General features: G+C 49.0%; 1 protein-coding gene and 1 non-coding gene across 2 annotated transcripts in view; one reads left to right on the top strand and one right to left on the bottom strand.

Moving 5' to 3' along the window:
* GSG1L (GSG1 like) overlaps positions 1–22,793 on the top strand; it is a 254,079-nt gene that overhangs the window by 60,107 nt on the left and 171,179 nt on the right. The window lies entirely within an intron of this gene.
* On the bottom strand, positions 15,210–15,282 carry TRNAG-UCC (transfer RNA glycine (anticodon UCC)). The gene has a single exon. It is a non-coding gene; the product is annotated as a tRNA-Gly (tRNA).

Here is a 22,793-nt window from a genome sequence, read left to right as displayed (position 1 = left end):
TCCACTTTACACATGATGGTGTATGTATATTGATGTTACTTTCTCCATTGGTCCCCCTCTCTCCTTCCTCCACTGTGGCCAGAAGTGTACTCTCAGCTGCACTGGGTCTTTGTTGCTATGCGCGGGCTCTCTCTAATTGAAATGAGCGAGGGCTACTCTTTTGTTGCTGTATGCGGAGATTCCCAGGGATGGGGGAGCCTGGTGGGCTGCCATCTATGGGGTCGCACAGAGTCGGACACGACTGAAGCGACTTAGCAGTAGCAGCAGCAGCGGGCTTAGTACGGTAGCTGGGATGGGGGAGCCTGGTGGGCTGCCGTCTATGGGGTCGCACAGAGTCGGACACGACTGAAGCGACTTCGCAGCAGCAGCAGCAGCGGGCTTAGCACGGTAGCTTCTCTTGTTGCAGAGCTCGGGCTTCAGTAGTTGCAGCACGTGGGCTCAGGTATTGTGGTGCATGGGCTTGGTGGTTCAGCGGTATGTGGAATTTTCGCAGACCAGGGATCGAACCCGTGTCCCCTGCATTGGCAGATTCTTAACCCCTGGACCACCAGGGAAGTCCCTGAAGTAACTTTTGTTGTATATGATTTTCTTTCAAGCCAATCCTCTCCCTGGGTTTGTAAGCTTCACGATGACAGGTGCATTTCTGTACGCTCAGCACTTACCAGGACACCTGGTAAACCAGTATTCTGTCTCTACTTATTACATGTCACATCGGTTCACAGATGGGGAAATTAAGGCTCAGAGGGGCTGAGGAACTAACGAGCCTCAGATCATACAGCTTGTGAGTTTGTGCACAGGGATTTCAGTCTGTCTGCCTCCAGAGCCCTGGCTTTCACAGCTTGATGCAATTAGAACGCCACATGATGTGTGCTATAATAGGGTATTAATAGGGTATGTTTAAGGGGTGGTGGGAGGGCAGAGGGGGGCGTGACTGACTCAGCCTAGGGGCGCGGGTGGCTGCCTGGAGGAGGCGGTGACCTTGGAGACTTAGAAACTGTGGGTAGTTTGGAGTAGCTATAGCTATAGCTACTACGTGGGCGTGTAAAAGATGGAGCCAAATGCAAGGCAGGGTGTGCAGGCCCTGCTTTGGGGTCTCAGGGAGTTTGGGCTTAGTCGAGTTGATGGGAACTCTCAGAGGTTCTTCAAGGAGCCATGTGAGACCACAGGGTCCGTTTGGAACATCACCTCAGGTCAGGGCTACAAGCTGGCACTTGCTGGCTGGCAGAGTTGGCTGGACTCACTGAGCATCCTACTGTGGAATCTGGGGCCAACTGTATTAGTTAGGATTTATATTAGTCTGACCGTGGAGCCAAACACCCTAAAATAGCAGTGGCTTCGGTGTGATAGAAGCTTTTTTCCTCTCTCACGTAAGAGTCTGAACTAGTCAGGCATCTCAGCTCCACACTGGGGACCCAGGATTCTTCTCGATAATCGCTGTACCATCCCCAACATACTGCCCGTGTCCACATGGCCCTAGATAGTCCACAGCCATGGCCAGGTTCTAGCCGCCAAAGGAGGAGAGGGGCTGGATCCTGGGGCCGAATAAGAGTCTCTCTCACTTCAAACTGGGAAGACCAGGAGATTTCAGGGAAGCATTGGGGTTAGGAAGAATCCAGCAGTGGTGGGTCACACCGGGCCACAGGGATGTGAGTTGAGTAGCATCTACCCTTCTGTATGGGACCAGCCGGCATGTGGGCTCTCAGTTCTCCACAGCCCCCACCACTCCCTCGTGGGTCCCTGACTCTGTTGGCGTCAATCATCTTATACCTGCTCTTTCACTCACCTGCATCTGAGGGGACCACCTGATTGGTCCCTGAGGCATCTGAGTTCCTTGTCCTGGGAGTTGGCTCTCACTGGGGGTCCCCATGCAGGGCTGAGCGCTGGCAACCCAGCAGAGCCTCCCCACTCAGCCTGCCCTCAGAGGCTCCCAGACCTGCTTTCTCTTCCCAGAAAGGAGGTATACCCAGTGCCTTTTGGCCTGGGATTCTGTGCAGAGGCAATTGTGGGCCACTAGGCTATGTATTGGAGAAGGCAATGGCAACCCACTCCGGTACTCTTGCCTGGAAAACCCCATGGATGGATGAGCCTGGTAGGCTGCAATCCATGAGTTGGGCACGACTTGAGCGACTTCACTTTCACTTTTCACTCTCATGCATTGGAGAAGGAAATGGCAACCCACTCCAGTATTCTTGCCTGGAGAATCCCAGGGACGGGGGAGCCTGGTGGGCTGCCGTCTATGGGGTCGCACAGAGTCGGACATGACTGAAGCGACTTAGCAGCAGCAGCAGCAGGCTATGTACAGATTTTGCAGTCAAGGCCCTGTGGAAGCTCTAGATGATATTTTCTTTCCCACTCTTGCTGGGGACCAGTTGCCAAGGAGTGATTTCCCATGTTGGGATACTTGCCGCCATCCATCCGTATCCGTGATTCCTGACACCAGCACCTCCATAGCTGAGACTGTCAGGCAGGAAGGAGATAATAAGTCTCCTTTTAGGGGGCGAATATTGATTGAGACACGCCAGCTGGAGCTGGAGAGCAGAGAAGCTTGTCTCCCAGGGGCTGGGGGACTCCTGGAAACCAAAGGCCCCTGTGGGAAGGAAAGGGCATTGCCACCTCTAGGTCAACTCAAGTGAAGTCACTCAGTCGTGTCCAACTCTTTGTGACCCCATGGACTGTAGCCCATCAGGCTCCTCCATCCATGGAATTTTCTAGGCAAGAGTGGATTGCCATTACCTTCTCCAGGGGATTTTCCCGACCCAGGGATCGAACCTGGGTCTCCCGCATTGCAGGCAGACGCTTTACCGTCTGAGCCACCTGGAAAAGGCTCTTCCGTACCAGTAGAGGTCTGGTCTTATTTGTTCTTCCGGAGCGCCAGCTCTCAGCTGGGACCTCTACACCCTTGGAGACCCAAGTCCGTCTGGCACAGTTCCCTGTAGAGCATGTGGTCTCTGGGCCTATGTGTGTGCTCAGTCACTTCAGTCGTGTCCAACTCTTTGCAACCCCATGGACTGTAGTCTTCGAGGCTCCTCTGTCCATGGGATTCTCCATGCAAGAATACTGGCGTGGCTTGCCACTTCCTACTCCAGGGGATCTTCCCAACCTAGAAATCGAACCTGCGTCTCCTGCATAGCAAGCAGATTCTTTACCCACTGAGCCACCTGGGAAGCCCCCCCACCCCCAACCCCCGGCCCACTCCCTACTATTTCCAAGTTTCCAGAGGCTGCCTGTGCCTTCAGGGTCTAGGTTTCCTACAACTGACTCCCCTAATGAATGGGGTTAGCTTCAAGATGAGATGCTGTCCTTTCTTTGGTTTCCATGGTGACAAACCCCTCTTCAGAGAGCCTTGGGGGACTTAGTTGACTTTACTGAAGATCCGTGGGAGGCTACGTCGCACAGTGCAGAGCTTCTGGCACCTGACGGGCCCCTCCTTCTACCCGGGTTTCCCACGATGTGTCTGATGCCTCTCCTCCGAGGCCTTCCCAGTACACAGTGTAGGTATGTGTGACGGGACATCACCTTCTACTCCAGCACTTGTCCAGACATTTTTCTCAATGGAGTCATTTCTGTCCCCCCGAGGAATTCTGGTACTGGCAGCCAGGACAAGACATTTTTTCCACCTGGTCATGCTGCTCACAGGTGTGAGATGGGCTGAAGTAAGTCATCACCCCCATATTACAGATGAGAAAACTGAGACTCAGAGAGGGACAGTGAATCTCTCAGGGTGACCCAGCTGGATGAGGTGTGCCCTGGGACTCAATTCTAGGCCCACTGACTCCCAAGTCCAGTGCCCTTTCTGGGGCATCTCTAACTTTTGGAAGCCTCTTTGCTGCATGGTGGTGCTGAGTTCACTTCCATCATGAACCTTCCTGGTATGACCAGAAAGTGAAAGTGAAGCTGCTCAGTCGTGTCCGACTTCGTGAACCCATGGACTGTAGCCTGCCAGGCTCCTCTGTCCATGGGATTCTCCAGGCAAGAGTACTGGAGTGGGTTGCCATTCCCTTCTCCAGGGGATCTTCCCCAACCCAGGGATCAAACCCAGGTCTCCCGCATTGCAGGCAGACTATGAACCATCTGAGCCACCAAGGAATCCCTGGTATGACCGGAGATGAGGTTAATAGCAAAACGTTCATTTATTCATTCAATGGATACGTGATGAGCCCATGCTCTGTGTCAGGAACTGTACTAGGGCATCAGTGGTGAATAAGACAGAGGGGACTCTTCTGCCCTCATGGAGCTCACGGTCTGTGGAGACCAATGATGGGCGCACACAGCACAGGAACCAAAGCGTCTGTTCCCAGTCAGGGTTAAGGGTTGCCAAGGCACATCCAGCAGGGTCAAGAGGGCAGGGGCAGAGTGCTCTCTTATTATGGGGGTCATGTATTTGAGAGTGAGAGCCCCATGGATACCTGGAGGAAGAGAGCAAGCAGGTTCAAAGGTCTGAGACTGGATGGTGCTGGGGTGTGTGTCGGTTACAGCATGGAAGCCATAGGATTTAGAGTACAGTGAGTGAGGGGGTAGGGGGGAAGCTGTGACAAATTGTCACAAGTGCAGAGGCTTAAAACAACATAGATTTTTTTAAATTTTACAATTGTGGAGTGCAGAAGTCCTGTATAAATTAGCCACCTAAAATCAAGGTGTTGGAAGGCTATTTTCTTTTCTGGAGGCTCTAGTGTGGACTCTATTTCTGCTTATTTTAGTTGTTAGAATTCAGTTCCTTAAGGTTGTAGGATTGAGGTGACCGTGCTGCTGCTGGCTGTAAATTGCTGACTCTTCTCAGCTTCTATAGGTCATGATGTTCTTGGCTTATGACACCTTTCTCCATCTTTAGAGACAGCAATGGTGATTGAGTCTTTTCACAGCAGGGAAAGGTTCTCTGCTGTTAAAGACTTGTGTGGTTACATTGGGTCCGCTTGGATAATCCTGGATAATCTCTCCATCTCAAGATGTGCAGTTAATTACATCTGTAAAGTCCCTTCTGCTGTGGAAAGTAATATCCTTATAGGTTCTGAGGATTAAAGCATGGATATCTTTGGGGGCCATTATCCTGCTTACCAAGCCAAAAAATGAAAATAAAGATTGTAATGTGACTCACATTTATTAAGCATTTACTGCTTGCCAGGTTTTATGTTTAGAAACTCACAAATCCTCAGAATGAAGGTAGATGAGAGAATGGAGGTACAGAGAGGTTATGGGTTGAATTGTGTCCTTCCAGAATTCATATGTTGATGTCCTAAACCCTCTAGTCCCTCAGAATGTGACCTTGATTGGAGACAGGGTCTTACAGAGGTAATCAAGTTAGAATGAGGCCATTAAGGTGGGCCTTAATCTAACATCACTGCTGTGCTTATAAAATGGGGAAGTTTGGAGAAGCACATGCTTACGTGGAGAGTGCTACGTGAACATGAAGATGGCCATCTACGAACCAACGAGTGAGGCCTGGAACAGATTCTTCTCTCACAGCCTCAGAAGGAACCATTCTTGCCAACACCTTGATCTTGAACTTGATCTTGATTTTGCCTCCAGAATTGTGAGGCAATAGATTCCTGTTGTTTAAGCTGCCCAGTTATTGGTACCAACAAACTAATACAAGTGACTTCATTCGCTGTGGTGCCTGGATTTGAACCCAGGCAGGTCTCCCTCTTTGACTCTTCAGTGGTTTTTCTCCTTGTTTCTGTACCCATCTCTCTCTCCCTTTTGGCTCTTTGGCTCCGATTACGCTGTCCTCATCTTCCCCTCTTCTGTCTTTTTGTCACTCCCTATCCCTCTGTCTCCTCAGGGCTCACCCACTTAATCTCTCTCCGTCCTTCCCTCCTGGTCTCTTCCTGGCCCTGCAGACTGAGAGAGGGCTGCTTCAGCTCCCTGTCCCCCTTCAGCCACCCGTTCCTCCCAGAGTGCCCCTCTGTAATTGCTCCACTGACCGATCAAGGTCCAGACATGCCCGGGGCTCCAGGATGCCCACACGGTCTCTGCTTCGGGCCCTGGTGGCAGCAGCATTGAGCTGATAATGGAGACCCCTCCCTACCTGGGAGAGGAGGCACTGAGCCGCAGAGGAGCCAGGCTGAGTCCCACATGTTCTCTGTGCTCCCAGTGGACTCCGTCCTCTCTCCTTGGCCCTGCCATGCACACAGGAGCCTCTGGTAGAGCCGCTGTCAGCCTCACTGGGCCTGGCTGGCACACGATACTGACTGTGGGCACCAGCGGCTGTTCTGGCAGTCACCCTGACCCTGCTGCACTGACTGTTGTCTGCTCCTGATTTCTGATTTCACGATCTGCAGAGTAGCCTTTCTCCTTGCCAGACCCCAGCCTCAGTCTTTCAGATTTGGCCTGTCCCCTCTGTTGCCCTTGCATCTGCAGCCCCCTGATGCTCTGAATGGGAAGCTCCCCACTTCCTAAACCCCAGGGAACTCTGGTGATCTGGCCAGCCCATAGTCTCCTGGAGAGCTGAGGGTGGGGACTGAGATGGAGACAGGCATTCAGGAAGTCAATGAAGGCTGCCTAGAGAGAGTTCTGGGAAACGGCCAAGCAGAGGGCCCTTGGAGGTGTCTTCCCAGCCCAGCCCAGCCCAGCCCAGCCCAGCCCAGCCCAGCCCAGCCCTGCTCTCCGGGGGGTTCCCCATCTACAGTCACAGCCACTGCCGGCGGCCATATTTTCCTGGGTTGCCCCGGCCTTACTGGGCTGTGCTGATTGGCCACTAGGTTGGACCGGTGATCTGAGCTGGGCCAATCAGCTTAACTCACCTGGAATTTGGAGGACTGGTCAGGCTCTGTTGGGCTGGGTTCTGAGCAGGGGCTTGAGCACTTGAATTGGGCCTGTGGTCTGAGAAGCAGAGAGGGACTGAGACAAGAGACCTTGGAGCCAAGATGGCCAGAGAGAGGCTGCTCTGGTTCCCAGTGGCTCTCGGATCCCTGTAGTCTCTGCATTTGGGTTCAGTAAGATACTGTTGTATTCTTCCGAGTTAACAGGCTTCCATGTTTAAGCTTGTGAACTGGTTCAGTTGTTTGCAACTACTCAGCCTCCAGACAGAGCTTTTCAAAAATGCAAATCAGGTAACAGCATTCTTCTGCTTGGCTTCCTCCAGGACTTGCCAGCACCCCAGCTTATCTCCTTACACCTGTCCCAGCCTGAAGCCTGTAAGACAGCCCTGCCCATCCTGCAGCTTCTGGTGCTGCTGTTCACTCAGGACCCAGTTGGCCCCAGGCCCTCCAGACTCTTGGTTGCTTCCCCAGCTCACCACGCACATTCCTGCCCCAGGGCCTTTACACTTGACGAGCTTCTTTTTGGGATGGATTCCCCCTGGATCCTTACGTGGCTGGTTTGTCCTCATCAGCTTGCAGCTAGAATACTCTTTCATCAGAGAGGCCCTGATCACTCTGTCAAAGATGTCTCATGCACCCATCACTACATCCTGTTTTGTTGTGTTCAGAGTGTATACGACCATCTGTTATTTACTTATTTCTTCACTTATTCACTGTCTTCTCTGCTGGAATGAAAACGTCACGTCCTGTTCAGTGTCAGCTCCTCAGTGCTTTGAATAGTGCCTGGCACATAGTAGGTGCTTAATGAAGATTTGTTCGATTGAATGCAAGAAATGGTAAATGGGCTGAGAAATCACCTGGAACTTGGCTGGGTTTGCAGGGAGAGAGTAAAGGACCCCTCTCATTCTCATGTAGGACCCCTCCTCTTGCCCACTGGCTGCTCTTCCCAGTAGATGATGGAAAGTTCCCAAGTGGTGGGTGAAGACCAGGCTGCCAGGCTGCATGGAGGTTGAGTGCAGCAGAGGTGGCCAGCTGTGTCTGGACTGACCTTGGGTCCCCTACTGGGCTGATGTGCACACTGTCCACTGGGCGGGTGTCTGTTCCTTCTCTTATGAGATGACCTCCTGTGGCAGGTCCCCTGTGTTTCCTAGAGTCCTTCAGTAGGGGACCATGGTTCAGATTTCTCAAGACTTGGGAGGCGGGATGGCTTGGCCTGGGGAAGGGCCTTATGTCAGGAAACAGGCCCCGTCTTGGGGCAGCTGGCAGCAGCAATTCTTTCATGTGAGGGTGAGTTGCCTTCCATCTGTCTCTCTCTGCTTTGTTTTTAAAAAATTCATTGCATTTATTAGATAAGCCATCACGCAATGATCCCTCAACATATTTCATGCTGTAAAGAGACAGCCCCTGCCATCAAGCTGTGCGCTGTAGCTGACAACAGGCTCACTGCTCACCCTGGCACGCTTGTTGCGAAGTGTGCCGATGTCACAGGCTGGTGGGAGCAGCCATGAGCATGGGAGATCCAGCCTAGTACCGGCCATAGCTCCCTTCTCCTTTCAGGAAAAATGGTCGTAAGCATCGAATTATCTGTGTGACTTGGGGAAGAGGCAGCATGAGCAGATGAGGCCAGTGTCCGAGTTGTCTCCTTGCCAAACAGAAATGACTGATCAGGAAGTGGACTTAAAAAAAAATAATTGTTAATTTTTGGCTGCACTGGGTCTTCGTTGCTGCTTGAGGGCTTTCTCTGGTTGCAGCGAGCGGGGGCTACTGTTGGTTGCAATGTGCAGGCTTCTCATTGCGGTGGCTTCTCTTGATGTGGGGCGTGGCTCCGGGTGCACAGGCTTCATTGGCTGCAGCACGTGGGCTTCAGTGGCTGTGGCGCACAGGCTTAGTTGCCTCAAGGCATGTGGAATCTTCCTGGATCAGGGATGGAACCTGTGTCCCCTGCATTGGCAGGCGGATTCTTAACCACTGGACCACCAGGGAAGCCCCAGGAACTGGTCTTGATGGCTGGGAGTTTGGCAGACTCTTTTCCTTGCTTCCCTGCTGATGGAGGTGCTAACGAGCAGTGCCAGGTCGACAGAGAGGAGGGAAGCAAGAAGCCAGAGGAATCTACTCCCTGCATAATCAGCGCTGAATAATTGCGAATTGACTTGTAATTGCAGTTGTGTCAGCTGAGTTGCTGACGCTAAAAGACAGGAACAGGCAGACAAGAATGATGGGGTCTGGAAAGAGGATGCAGGATCTGGGATTGATGCTGGCAAAGCAACTCAGGGGAGTTAGGGGAAATTTTTTTTGTTGCAATTTTAAACTGCAAGGGCAGAGGGCTAATGCCATGGGAGAAGGTTACCGGGAGGAGAGGAGAGGCATACAGGAAGGAGTGATGTTTCTTTGCAGACAATAAACAACTGCCAAAGAAATGCCAGAAATGACACTTGGAGAACGTATGTGGGAAGCTTAGAGAGCTGCTCGTCCTGAAAGAGTTATTGGTTTTGTTCAAGCGTCATCTGATGCTCACTTAAAAAAACGGATTTTATTTCCCCTTTTGCAACAGTCTGGAGGGGAAAATCAAGCACATAACGTCTGCCTCGTGTCAGTATTCAGATGCTTATGAATAAACTGACACCGGAAGGGTAAGGGAATATGGTGGGCCCGGACCTGGCCATCTCCCGATGTTCTCTTGTGTGGATTTATCCACTGTGGGGATTGTCCAGAGGAAATGCCCATTCCAGGGTGGGGTCCTTCCTGCCACTCATCGGGGTATCAGGCCTCTGTCCTTTGTGGTGAGCTGTGAGCAGGCAGTGGCTAAGAGGGTGGTCTTGCAGGCAGATAGACCTGGGCTTGAATTGGTCTCCCACTCACGCTAGCTGCAATGTCTTGGGCCATGTCTCCATTCCTCTGACCCTCTGTTTCTTCAACTGTAAGATGAGGCAGATAATGACTGTGGCAGTGGCCTCTATACTTATCAGTATCTGTGAGCTCCTCTGAATTTCCCAGCATCCTTTGCAGTGGGATTGACCATGTGACTGATGTGGCAGGTGGGATATGAATGGAAGAGATGCAAGTCCTTTCTGGGCCAAGGTGGGGAAGTGTCCCATGTGTTCTCTCCATCCTTTCTCTTTCTTCCCATGGTGCATCTGCGCCATGGAAGCAGCCTGGGTCCTTGAGTCACCTCATGGATGGGAGGCATGCAAGAGAGACAGCTGAGAAATAAGCCTTTCAGATTTTGAGATATTTGTAACAGCAGCTAGTACTCATTACCCAGATACAGTAGTGCTCCCCTGGGAGTTGTTGTGGAAAAATTAATGAGGGAGGCAGAGATTATAAAAAGCTTAGCCAAGTGCCTGGAATATAGAAAAAGTTCAATAAACATTAGATATGCTTATTAATTGATTTACTTGGCAAATATTTATTGAACTCCTGTCATATGCCAGGCACGTGGACTGACAATAATAACAGCATACATTGTAATAACAACAGACACATAAAAACATATTCTGAATCGCAAATAATAAAATCTTAATAAGTAAATATATGTATGCATATACATATATACGCATACATATATATGTATTAAACATATATGTATATACATATATATATATACCTAATATATGTATTTTATACATATGTATTTTGGGACTTCTCAAGTGGCTCAGTGGCAAAGAATCTGCCTGCCAAGCAGGAGATGTGGGTTCGAGTCCTGAGTTGGGAAGATCCCTTGGAGAAGGAAACAGCAACCCACTCTGGTATTCTTGCCTGGGAAATCCTGTGGACAGAGGAGCCTGGTGGGCTACAGTCCATGGGGTCGCAAAGAGTAGGACATGACTTAGCGACTAAGCAGCAACAGCGATATGTATATTTTGCACGCCGCAGTAAAATAGAAGGGCTTAAGTCATTCATTCCTTCAGTGTTTGCTAAACCTATCGCATGCCAGACATCATGCTGAATGGTGGGGATGTGTGGTTGAATAACTTTTCACTCTTAAGTTGCTTGCTGGCACATAGAGGCAAATCATTCAAATGCCAAGTGACAGGTGGGGTCTTATGGAGGGGTCTTTCCAGAGTGCTAGCTGTGTCCCTAATTCTTCTTGTGGGAATCAGGGAGGGCTTCACTGAGGAGGTGGCTATGGAGTTCAGTCTTGAAGGTTTGAGTAGGAGTCTGGCAGGTGAGAAAGAGCCTTTCAGGCAGAGAGAGGGATAGATCATCACGTGGTCTTGAGTTTGATGAGATGTGATGAGTGCCTTGGCTTGAGTCCAGGGTAGCCATGGTGGGCAGACAAGGCTGTCTCTCCAAGAGGTCCCCGTGAGAATCTCCATAACCTTGAATATGCTGCCTCAAATGGTGAAAGAGATTTTTTTTCAGATGTGATTCAGTTAAGGATTTTGATTGGGGAGATTATCCTGAATGTTTCAGATGGGCCCAATTTAATCACATGGGCCCAATTTAATCACATGAGTCCTTGAAAGAGGAGACCCTTTCCAGTTGTCAGCAGAGAGGGAGCTTTGTCTATGGAAGGAGAGAGATTCAACATGGCTGACTTTGCAGATGGGGGAAGGGACCATGAGTCGAGGATTGTGGGCAGCCATGAGAAGCTAGAAAAAGGCAAGGCTGGGGAATCGTCCACAGAGTCTCCTCGAAGACACATAGCCCTGCCAGTGCCATGATTTTAACTCAGTGGGACTCTTATTGGAATTCTGACTTAAAGAATTACAAGATGAAATTTTGTATATTTTAAGACTTTAAGTTTGTGGTAGCTTGTTATAGCAGCGAAGGAAACTAATACAGTGTCTGAAGGAGAAGGTGGAGACTGCACTGGAGAAAAGAAGGGGCAGAAGGGACTTCCTTGGTGGCCCAGTGGTTAAGACTGCACTTCCAATGCATGGGGCAAAAGTTCAATCCCTGGTCGAGGAACTAAGATCCCACATGCCACGTGGCATGGCTTAAAAAGAAAAAAAGGCAGATGAAATGCTCAGATTTATTCTGTAAGGGGAATGAGGCTCAAACTTCAGTGGGGTAACCACTTTTTCTTTGAATATTGATATCCTGTGTTTTGTACTGATATCAATTAATATTAATATTCTATGTTAATGTTCTGAGAGAGAAAGAGCTGCTTTAATGGATGTGCGTGCATTCATGCTACGGTGCTTCAGTCATGTCTGACTCTTTGTAACCCTATGGACTGTAACCCACCAGGCTCCTCTGTCCATGGGATTCTCCAGGCAAGAATACTGGAGTGAGTTGCCGTGCCCTCCTCCAGGGGATCTTCCCGATACAGAGATAGAACCCGTGTCTCTTACGTCTCCTGTATTGGCAGGCAGGTTCTTTACCACTAGCACCACATGTGAGTTTTCCATAAATCGAATGTGTATTTCTGATTTACTTCTTGGGAATTTAGATTACTTCTAGTCTTTTGTTATTAAAATAATGCTGCAATGAATTATCTTGACCTTCTGTAATTTTGCACATGTGTGGGTATGTCTGTAGGAAGAATCCCAAGGAATGAAATTGTTGGGTCACAGAGAATATACATCTTTGGGAGTCTACATTTTTAATAAATGTCTGAGGACGTGATGATTCTGATGAGAACTGAAATTAAGTGAGAGTTCCTGAACGGAATTTCAGATTGGGGCTCCATAAACATCCTCGTGACTGACAGTGTGGAGGCAGGGAGACTGGACCTCAAGAGAAATGAATGTGTGTATATGAGAGAGATAGAGATGTTTAGGACTGACTTGGCACAGGTAAGTATAAGTTGATTTTCTTTCTTTCTTTTTTTTTTTTCAATCAACCTGGGAAATTCCTACAACATGAGAGGCTGTTTCTCAGTGACCCTGGGTCAGAGAGCCATATTGGGGTTGCTGGAGACAGGTGTTCACATGTGAGGACTGAGTTCTAATCTCCCTTCTCATCTGCCCAGGAATTTGACTCTAGGTAGATAGTTACCCTTGTAATGGGAAGGGGGGTTACAGTCCATGGGGTGTCAAAAGAATCAGACACGACTTAGCAACTAAACAATGAGTTTTACAAGGTCAGGATTGCACTACAGCCTTTGACTTGTGACCCTTAATATCTCCAATAGTTTCATTTTGTTTGGGTGTTTTAGTTCAGTTCAGTTGCTCAGTCATGTCTGACTTTTTTTGTGACCCTATGGACTGCACCATGCCAGGCTTCCCTGTCCATCACCGACTCCTGGAGCTTGCTTAAACTCATGTCCATCAAGTCGGTGATGCCAACCAACCATCTCATGCTCTGTCTTTCCCTTTTCCTTCCACCTTCAATCTTTCCCAGCATCAGGGTCTTTTCCAGTGAGTCAGTTCTTCCCATCAGGTGGCCAAAGTATTGGAGTTTCAGCTTCAGCATCAGTCCTTCCAATGAATATTCAGGGTTTATTTCTTTTAGGATTGACTGGTTTGATCTCCTTCAGTCCAAGGGACTCTCAAGAGTCTTTTCCAACACCACAGTTCAAAAGCATCAATTCTTCAGTACTCAGCTTTCTTTGTGGTCCAACTCTCACATCCATACATGACTAATGGAAAAATCATAGCTTTGATTAGATGGACCTTTGTCGGCAGAGTAATGTCTCTGCTTTTTAATAAGCTGTATAGGTTGGCCATTCTATGGGGTTGCACAGAGTAGGACATGACTGAAGCGACTTAGAAGCAGCAGCAGCAGGTTGGCCATAGCTTTTCTTCCAAGGAGCAAGTGTCTTAATTTCATCGCTGCAGTCACCATCTGCAGTGATTTTGGAGCCCTCCAAAATAAAGTCTCTCATTGTTTCCATTGTTTCCCCATCTATTTGCCATGAAGTGATGGGACCGGATGCCATGATCTTAGTTTTTTGAATGTTGAGTTTTAAGCTAACTTTTTCACTCTCTTCTTTCACTTTCATCAAGAGGTTCTTTAGTTCCTCTTCGCTTTCTGCCATAATGGTGGTGTCATCTGCATATCTGAGGTTACTGATATTTCTCCTGGCAATCTTGATTCCAGCTTGTGCTTCATCCAGCCCAGTATTTTGCATGATGTACTCTGCATGTAAGTTAAATAAGCAGGGTGGCAATATACAGCCTTGACGTACTCCTTTCCCAATTTGGAACCAGTCTGTTGTTCCATGTCCAGTTCTAACTGTTGTTTCTTGACCTGCATACAGATTTCTCAGGAGGCAGGTAAGGTGGTCGGGTAGTCCCATCTCTTGAAGGATTTTCCACAATGCCTTCTTTGCCTTGCTGATTTTACTGTGACTTCTCCATTCTTGAGTTGACTTTGGTTCATTCCTGGGTGAGCTAAATTTCAGTGTCAACTAGCTTTTCCCAGAGTGGTTCATGGACACTCTATTCTCCAAGTGCCTTCACGTCTGAGGATGTCTTTCCGCTGCCTTTGTAGCTGAATGTGCAGCTCGCCTGCCATTTATCTTCCTGCCGGCTCCCCTCAGGAGAATCCCATGCCCTGGGTTCTGGTTCTTCCATTCATCCCTGAGGATGGATTGGGTGCCAGCAATGCTTGGGCAGCCTGGTGGCCCGTGAGCACGGTGGGGGTGGGGGGGGGGCGGGTACATGGTGGGAAGATCAAAGATTGCCATAATTTGGAGTGAGGAACTTTGACTGCCAATTTCAGTCTAGCTGAATAGCAGATTAATTCTCTTTTGTCCTGTGTTTGGGGGTATGTGTTACTCTAAAAATATCCATGGCTGCTGTGTACAGCCATACAGGCTGTGCACTGCAGGACTCCAGGGAGCCTCATTTGTATAAACTCTCGTGTGGATGGTCCTCCCACCCTTGTGCAGGACGGTAGCCCTGCAAGCTCTGGGCGTGGAGTGGACCTAGAAGCACAGAATGCTTTTATCCCAGGGTTTGCCAGACTGCAGTTCTTCTTTTAACACCTTTTTGAATTTGTTCTTAGTCACATACTCCTGTTCTACTATGGATTTTTTTTATGCTGCATATTGTCTCACATTTTCCTTACAGAAATGAATTTAAAAGGAGAGCTTTCAATTCCAATTGGAAATAGAAAGTCAGCATGGCTTGCCAAAAATAGAAGAAATATATACGTGCGTGTGTGTGTATGTGTGTGCATACAAGAAAACAATGCAGTCAGATTCTAACTGGTATTTTTGCTGTTTCTCTCTTTTTGAAACAGAAGATTACAAGTGTTAGAGCCATGTTTAGGACAGGCTAGCACAAAACTGATTTTTTTTTTCTGGAAGTAATCTTGAAGTGTTGGAAGGGAAAATCACTTCTCGTGATGTGACAGTGTTATTTAGTGTCACAGCTCCCATCATGAACCACCTGTGGGACGTGAGGCAGCACCGCCCAGTCTGATACCTCACTGGCTGCTTGAATCTCCTGGCAACATCTCCATGTGGGAATCCAACCTTTTCTTACATCCTCTCAGCTCCTGGAAGTCTGAGGGCTTTTTGGCTTGTTCGTTTTTGTTTTGTTTTGTTTTGGCGGATCTTAGTTCCCCGACCAGGAATCGAACCATGGCCCCCTACAGTGGAAGTATAGGGTCCTAACCACTGGACCACCAGGGAAATCTCTCACTCCTGGGAAGTTTAATGCCACCGGGGAAGGACTTTTTCTGTGGCTGGACTCTTCTTTGGTTGTGTTGGGTAGGGCTGCTCCTTGGGCTCACTTTTTTCTGTGGCTGGACTCTTCTTTGGTTGTGTTGGGTAGGGCTGCTCCTTGGGCTCACTGCATTTAGTTCTGGTCCTAAAGTCAAGCAGAAAAAAAAAAAAAAAATCAACTGCTTCCTACAAGTTCCATCCCTCCAAACATGATTAAAACCGAGGCCTCAGGGACTTCGCTGGCAGTCCAGCGGTTAGGGCTCAGTACTTCCACAGCTCAGGGTGCAGGTTCTATCCCTGGTTGGGGAACTAAGATCCCCCAAGCAGTGTGGTGTGGCCAAATTAAAAAGAAAAAAGTGAGGCCTCTGAAATTAGATTCCCTGGGTGGGATCCTGGATCCAACCACTTACTATCTTTGTGGGTTTGGGTAAGATACTTAACCTCACTGGGCCTCAGTTTCTTCATCTGGTAAATGGGAACAGTAACAGTGTCTCCTTCTTATGGTTGTTATGAGAATTAGACAAGGTAGTGCTTATGGAGATTTAGAACAGTGCCTGGCATCTTACGCTCAGACGGTAAAGAGTCTGCCGGCAGTGTGGGAGACCTGCTTTTGATCCCTGGGTTGGGAAGATCCCCTGGAGAATGAAATAGCAACCCACTCCAGTATTCTTGCCTGGAAAATCCCATGGATGGAACCTGGCAGGCTACAGTCCATGGGGTTGCAAAGAGTCGGACACGACTGAGCAAGTTCACTTTTACTTTTGTGAAAGTAAAAAAAGTACTTTTACTTTTGCACCTCATATGTGTTGATTTTAAGGGTTGGCAACTGTTACTTTCTGTAGCCACAGACAGTGAGGCCCCTGGCCTCTCATACCTTCTTCTGGGTTAGAAGACATAGGACTCAAGTTCCAGCTTCAGCTCAATATCTGCCTGATGACAAGGTCATAAGCAAATCATGAGCCCTCCCTGGGCTTTCGTTTCCATGTCTTGAAACTGAGCATGGTGGGCTCTATGGCCCCAAGTCCCTCCTCCCATTCCCAGCCAAGGTGGAGACTTCTGGGCTGAGGGAGCAGAGGAGAAAAGTGAGGATATTAATACAAATGATTGTGAGCCATAACGTCTGTGTGTGTCAGCCACAGGGTACCACAGGAAAACTATACATACTCTCTCCTTAATTTCTCTCTCAGAACATCATTTTGAGGAGTGAGATAGAACAGAGGATGAAAGATATTCGATAGTATAAAACAAAAGGGCAGAAATAAGACTGAGGTATTGAGAAAAGCAGCTTTGCTTTAACCAAACCCAGCATATGGGATGACATAAAAACACCACAAATCCTTTATTTATCAAGCTCCCTTGAAAGAGGACAGTAATAATAATTGGGAACACTTGCTGAGTTCTTGTCATGCACCAGCTGTCTCGCATGTATGTTTTCATTGGATCCTGAACTATGTATAAGGCAGTAACAGCTGCTGTAACAAATAGACCCCTGAGATGGCAGGGGACTAACATAGTAGCTCATGGAACACAGCTGATGCTGGTGGGTGTCAGCTCTCCTCCACACAGGGATTTGGGGATCTGGCAACTTCCATGTTGTGCCTCCACCATTTCCTAGGGCCTCAGAGCCCTTTGCATCTGGGCTGAAGAGGAAAGAAAAGGCACGCCCATTTCATAAACGCCCGCCTCAGGAAGTGCCATACATCACTTACACTCACATTTTATAGGCAAGAACCAGTCACATGACCCCAGCAGGATGTAGGGGTGCTGGGAAATATTGTGCCTGGCGGGGCAGCCACTCTGTAGCAATAACTCCACACTATAAAAGGGGTGGCACATTTTTTGGATGGATAGCTAGCAGATTCTGTCACAGCTTATGTGGTGGAGATGACAGTTACACCCATTTTACAGATGAGGAAACTAAGGCCCAGAGAGTCTGGGGCTGGGTCTCAGAGTTTGTAAGTAGCAGGGGCTCTTTGAGTTCAAGTGTTTGTCGCTCAGTTGTGTCCGACTTTTTGCGACTCCATGGACTGTAGCCCACCAGGCTCCTCTGTCCATGGAATTCTCCAGGCAAGAATATTGGAGTGAGTAGCTATTCCCTTCTTTAGGGGATCTTCCTGATCCAACTGCAGGCATTTCTTAACCATCTGAGGCACCAGGGAAGTCCTTGAGTTCATAGCTCTTGCATTTAACCACTATGGTGTTCATCTGAAATAAGCAATTAGGTTCTTCTGGCTGTACAGTTCTTCAGAACAAATTCTTGCCTTCCATTTTTAATGGCCCCAGGTGCCCGAGCAAGGTGTGTCCGGGGGTCAGGGTGACACAGTTGTGATGCCAGGCAGGATTTCAGTTTCCAGTATTTCATCCACTTGGAGAAACGATTATCCCCAGAAAGTTGACCCATATTTTGAACTTCTGCCAGAAATCAAGGCCTGGTACCATCTGTAAGAGATAAATAAATCAAAATATCATCAGCAGATAAGTGTATGCCATCTGCTGCCCTGTCAGTTGAACTGGCAGAGGCCTCCAGAGAATTCCAAGGAAGGGCTTGCCAAGGCTCTGCTGCCAGCGTGGAGAGCGAGAGGAAAAGCTTCACTTAGAATCTGCTGGCATGTTTCTTTACTTTCTGCTCTTGGTGCTGAATGCCTTGAATCCAGCCCAGCGAAGGTGTGTGAATTTTCGCCCTTGTCAAACAGCTAAAATCGTTTCTCTTCAGCCACATTTGTTGGGGGTCCAGGACTGTTTTCCTCTGCTCTCCCAGCAAGTCAAAGACTCCTGCTATACAGACAACTAGCCAAGTGCCTGCCCAGGGGTTGGGCTCCATGGAATCTGGGTCTCAGAACCAGAGGTAAACTCAGAACCAGCCATGTTTGGGCATCTGGCCCAACTTCTTGAAATGCAGCGCCATCCTGATGGATGCTGATTTTTTTCCTGGAGTCCTTTTGGAGGGCATCTGAGACTTCCCTTAGAAAGAATAGATTTTTCTAGAACCAGCTTATTCTGCTCGGGCAGCACAGAGTAGTGGCTAAATTCAAAGGATCTGTGATGGGCCATCTCCACTTGAATCCTGGCTCCACTTTCCACTGTGTAACCTTAGACAAGTTACTCAGTCTGTCTGTGCCTCAGTTTCTTCATCTGTACAATGGGGGTGGTAGTTTGTAAAGCAGATTGGACCTGGCCCCTCACCCGTGGGGCTCCCTCCAGATGCCCTCTCCCTACCCTGCAAGTCCCTGAAACCTCGCCTTCACCATCAGGTGGAACATGGAATTAAGTCACGATCCTCAGACCAGGATCTGGGGACCCAGCCAAGGACTCTGGGACCGCCCCCAGAGCCCCTTCCTCTTGCTGCTCATCTTCCTGCTGCCACGCAGATCTGGTGCCTGCGTGTTCATGCCAAGGGTGACTTGGCTGACCCTCAAGGCTCCTCACGCCTTCTGCCAGCCTTGGGCATCTGCCTCTCACCACCTCCCTGGATTGTGCTCGTGGCCCTGCCAGGCTCCCCTCACCTGCTCGGGCTGAGGCGGCACCATTACAGCCTCCTGCTTCTGGCTTGAGAAGACATCCAGGTTCTCTCTCCTTTGGAGGAGCGCAGTGTGACTCTAACTTGGGATCCAGGGACCGAATCAAAAATAGCACTTCAAGCATGGGGCAGGCATCTTCTCACACTCCCTTCTGTTTTCATCCTTTTTGGCAAGCCTAGAGGGCAGATCCCAAAGGACTTTCATCTGGCTGCTGAGGCAAAGGCTCAGACCGATGAAGCCACTTCCTGAGGTCACGGGGCCAGGAAGAGGCAGAGGAGGGATGTGAACTCACGTCTTACGGTTTTGGAACCCAGACACCTCCGTTCACCTTTCTCGGAGGGCGCCCTGGGAGCTGTGATGAATGACAGAGGGATGTGGGTGTTGATGCATCAGGCTGATCCCTCGCAGGTGTTGCCTGATTTAAATCCTAACTGAAGACATCTTGTTTTGTACCTGTTACCTCGTTTAGCCCTTTAGCAACACCATGAGGCCTTTTCCTGGCCAAAAAACCCAATCAAATAAATGAAAACCATTGTTCCCCCAGTGTTCCCACAGCTGGCAGGTGGCAGAGCTGGGTTTTGAACTCCTGGGAAGTGAGAGTGCAGGCTTTTCACTGGGGAGCACAGCCTGCCTGGCCCCCATGGGCAGGACACCCGTCTCCCCTGGCCGCCTCCACCGTGAGCTTCTTTCTCAAGAAGATCAGACCTGGAGGAGGGACCTCGGGGTAAGATTCCTGGAATCATGCGTGCGTGGTGAGTCAGAGAGGAGGTGGCTCTGACCCACCGATTGTCTCTGGGGTGGATTCTTGGAAGCCTCGTTTCTACTGTTTCTGCTGAGAACCTGTGCCAGGCGCTCCCCTTGGTGGCAGGATCAGAGCACCAGCTGACAAACTGAAGATGTTGTGTTGAGGGCAATTTCTGAGCCACCCTCACCCTTAGCTTAGCCAGGTCCCACAGACAGTGGGTCAGGAGGAGTCAACAGCTAGAGCAGGTCAGGACCTCTTGGGTTGCGTATTTTATTCCTGTAATGCTAAAAGTCAACAGCCCCAGTAGGGTGACACCACAGGGTTTAAGAAGAAATGACTTTCCATTTGTCTTTTCTGAGCAAGGAAGCAAACCTTTCAAAGAGACATTTAGGATTTGTTTCAAGATAACCCCACTAGTAGTCAAGTACAGCTGTGAGAACTGGACAATGAAGAAGGCTGAGTGCCAAAGAATTGATGCTTTTGAATTGTGGTGCTGGAGAAGACTCTTGAGATTCCCTTGGACAGCAAGGAGATCAAGCCAGTGAATCCTAAAGGAAATCAACCCTGAATATTCATTGGAAGGACTGATGCTGAAGCTGAAACTCCAATACTTTGGCCACCTGATGTGAAAAGTCAACTCTGAAAAGACCCTGATGGTGGGAAAGATTGAGAGCAGGAGGAGAAGGGGACGACAGAGGATGTGATGGTTGAATGGCATCACCAACTCAATAGACCTGAGTTGGAGCAAACTCCAGAGCATAGTCAAGGACAGGGAGGCCTGGCGTGCTGCAGTTCATGGGGTTGCCCAGAGCTGGACACGACTTACCGATTGAACCACAACGGCAGCTCCAATAGTGGTGGGGGTGGTGGGTGCAGAGAGAAAAGACTGATCATGGGGTGACAGTTTCCAAGCTGGGATGGGGACATGGGACTCTCATACTAGCCTCTCTGCTTTTGCAAAGGATAGGAACTCCCCATATTATGATGGTTAAAAAGTGTATTTCAGAGACAGTGTTGAATTGCTGGAGTCCAAACAAGCTAGTCTGCCCTTGGTCCCCACCTCCTCTGTGCAAGTCAGTCTCTTTCACGATGGAAAGCACTTTGGAAAGATACAGACCTGGGTCCAGCTCCCAGTCCTCCTGCTCCCTGGCTGTGTAACCTTGGGTAGGTCACTTTGCTTGTGTAAGCCTCAGTTTCCTCATCTGTAAAGTGGAGATGAGTACTGACTTCATACAGTTGTGACGTGTGCCAAGTTCTTAGCATGCTGCTTGCTCTGGACTCTTCTTGGGTCACTGGGCCCTCTAGCTTCTACCTGATGGTGGATAGATCTGCTGTTGACAGTGCCATAGGGGCCAAGCTGTGCCCGAAGTAGAAGGGGACAGTGTCTTGGGAGGTGAAACACTGGAAATTCAGGGAGATATCCCTTCAGGGTGGGGCAGGTGGTTGGTGGATAATACTTGACTTGTGGTGGGGGAGCTGGTGAACTTGAAGGCTAGGGATGGGTCAAATATGGCCAAATGGAGGGAGAGAAGATGTTGAGATTGAGAGGTGGGAAAAGGGAGGTTGTAAATCTGAACTACCAGGCAACAAGCAGCAGAAAAGGAGGTGAAAGGTGGCCATTAAAAATATCACCTCCAGGCTGATCTCCGGGCTCCAAGCCCTCTGTGTCTTGGCAGCTGTGAGGCTGGAATGCCTCTCTGATTGCCTCTTTCCTCTCAGGTGGGCCCTGAGATGCTCTAGAGCTCAGTTTCTTGTCTCACCTTGACCTGCAGGTGTGATGGCCACATCCGTAGGATTCTGTAGAGCTGCCCCCATATGGTGTAATCCTTGGCAAAGGCCATTTGTGAAATGCTCTTCATGTACTCATTCCATCACCACGTCATGTCTGGAGCACCTGTTACTGTACAGGCTATGAGGACACAGCAGCAAATGAGATGCGTGGTCATGGAGCTTCCACTTGTCTCAGAGACGCTATCTGGGCACTGTTTATTTACTAATTTTAATTTTCATATATTTGATTTACACTGTTGTATTTATTTCTGCTGTACCACAAGGTGATTTAGTTATACACATACACACATATGTATGTAGATTCTTTTTATATTCTTTTCCATTATGGTTTATCACAGGATGTTGAATATGGCTGTCTGCGGTACACAGTGGAACCTTGCTATTTATCCATTCTACATATAATAGCTTACACCTGCTAACCCCAGCCTCCCACTCCAGCCCTCCCCCAAGCCCCTGCCCCTGAGCCCTGCCAGTTTGCTCTTTATGTCCCCAAGTCTTTCTGCTTCATAGATACGTTCGTTTGCGTCATATTGTAGATTCCATGTATAAGGGATCTATGGTACTCGTCTTTCTTTCTGCCGTACTTCACACAGTATGATAGTCTCCGGTTGCATCCATGCTGCTGCAAATGGCGTTATTGGCTTCTTTCTTACGGCTGAGTGGTATCCATTGTATATATGCAACACCTCTTTATCCGTTCATCTGTCGACTGACATTTAGGTTGTTTGCATGCCTTGGCTCAGAGAAGGCAACGGCACCCGACTCCAGTACTCTTGCCTGGAAAATCCCATGGACGGAGGAGCCTGGTAGGCTGAAGTCCATGGGGTCACTGAGGGTCGGACACGACAGAGCGACTTCCCTTTCACTTTTCACTTTCATGCATTGGAGAAGGACATGGCAACCCACTCCAGTGTTCTTGCCTGGAGAATCCCAGGGACAGGGGAGCCTGGTGGGCTGCTGTCTATGGGGTCACACAGAGTCAAGCATGACTGGAGTGACTTAGCAGCAGCAGCAGCAGCAGCAGCAGCAGCAACGTGCCTTGGCTATTGTGAATAGTGCTGCAATGAACATAGGAGAGCATGTATCCCTCTGACTTAGTTTTGTTTGAATATACACGTCTAATACTGTTCAGATGAGCTGGGACACGTCCTCTTTTGGTGCAAGGATTCTGAGCGCTCGACACATACACTTTAACATTAGATCAGCGGCTCCATGAGGGCGGGCACTTGCTTCCAGGTTCACTGCTGTGTCCCTAGCACCTTGAGTGGTGCCTGACACATAGTAGGTGCTCAATGAATGTTCACTGAATATAACTGCATGAATATCACACACTGGTATTGGGAACCAAAGAGAAGAATATTTTTAGGGATCAAAATTAATCCAAACATCCTCAAGTATCACTGCTGGTTGTGATTTGGATTCCT

This window comes from Ovis canadensis, chromosome 24, assembly GCF_042477335.2.
Source record: "Ovis canadensis isolate MfBH-ARS-UI-01 breed Bighorn chromosome 24, ARS-UI_OviCan_v2, whole genome shotgun sequence".
Lineage (NCBI taxonomy): Eukaryota > Metazoa > Chordata > Mammalia > Artiodactyla > Bovidae > Ovis > Ovis canadensis.
This window is presented reverse-complemented; position numbering and strand designations above follow the sequence as displayed.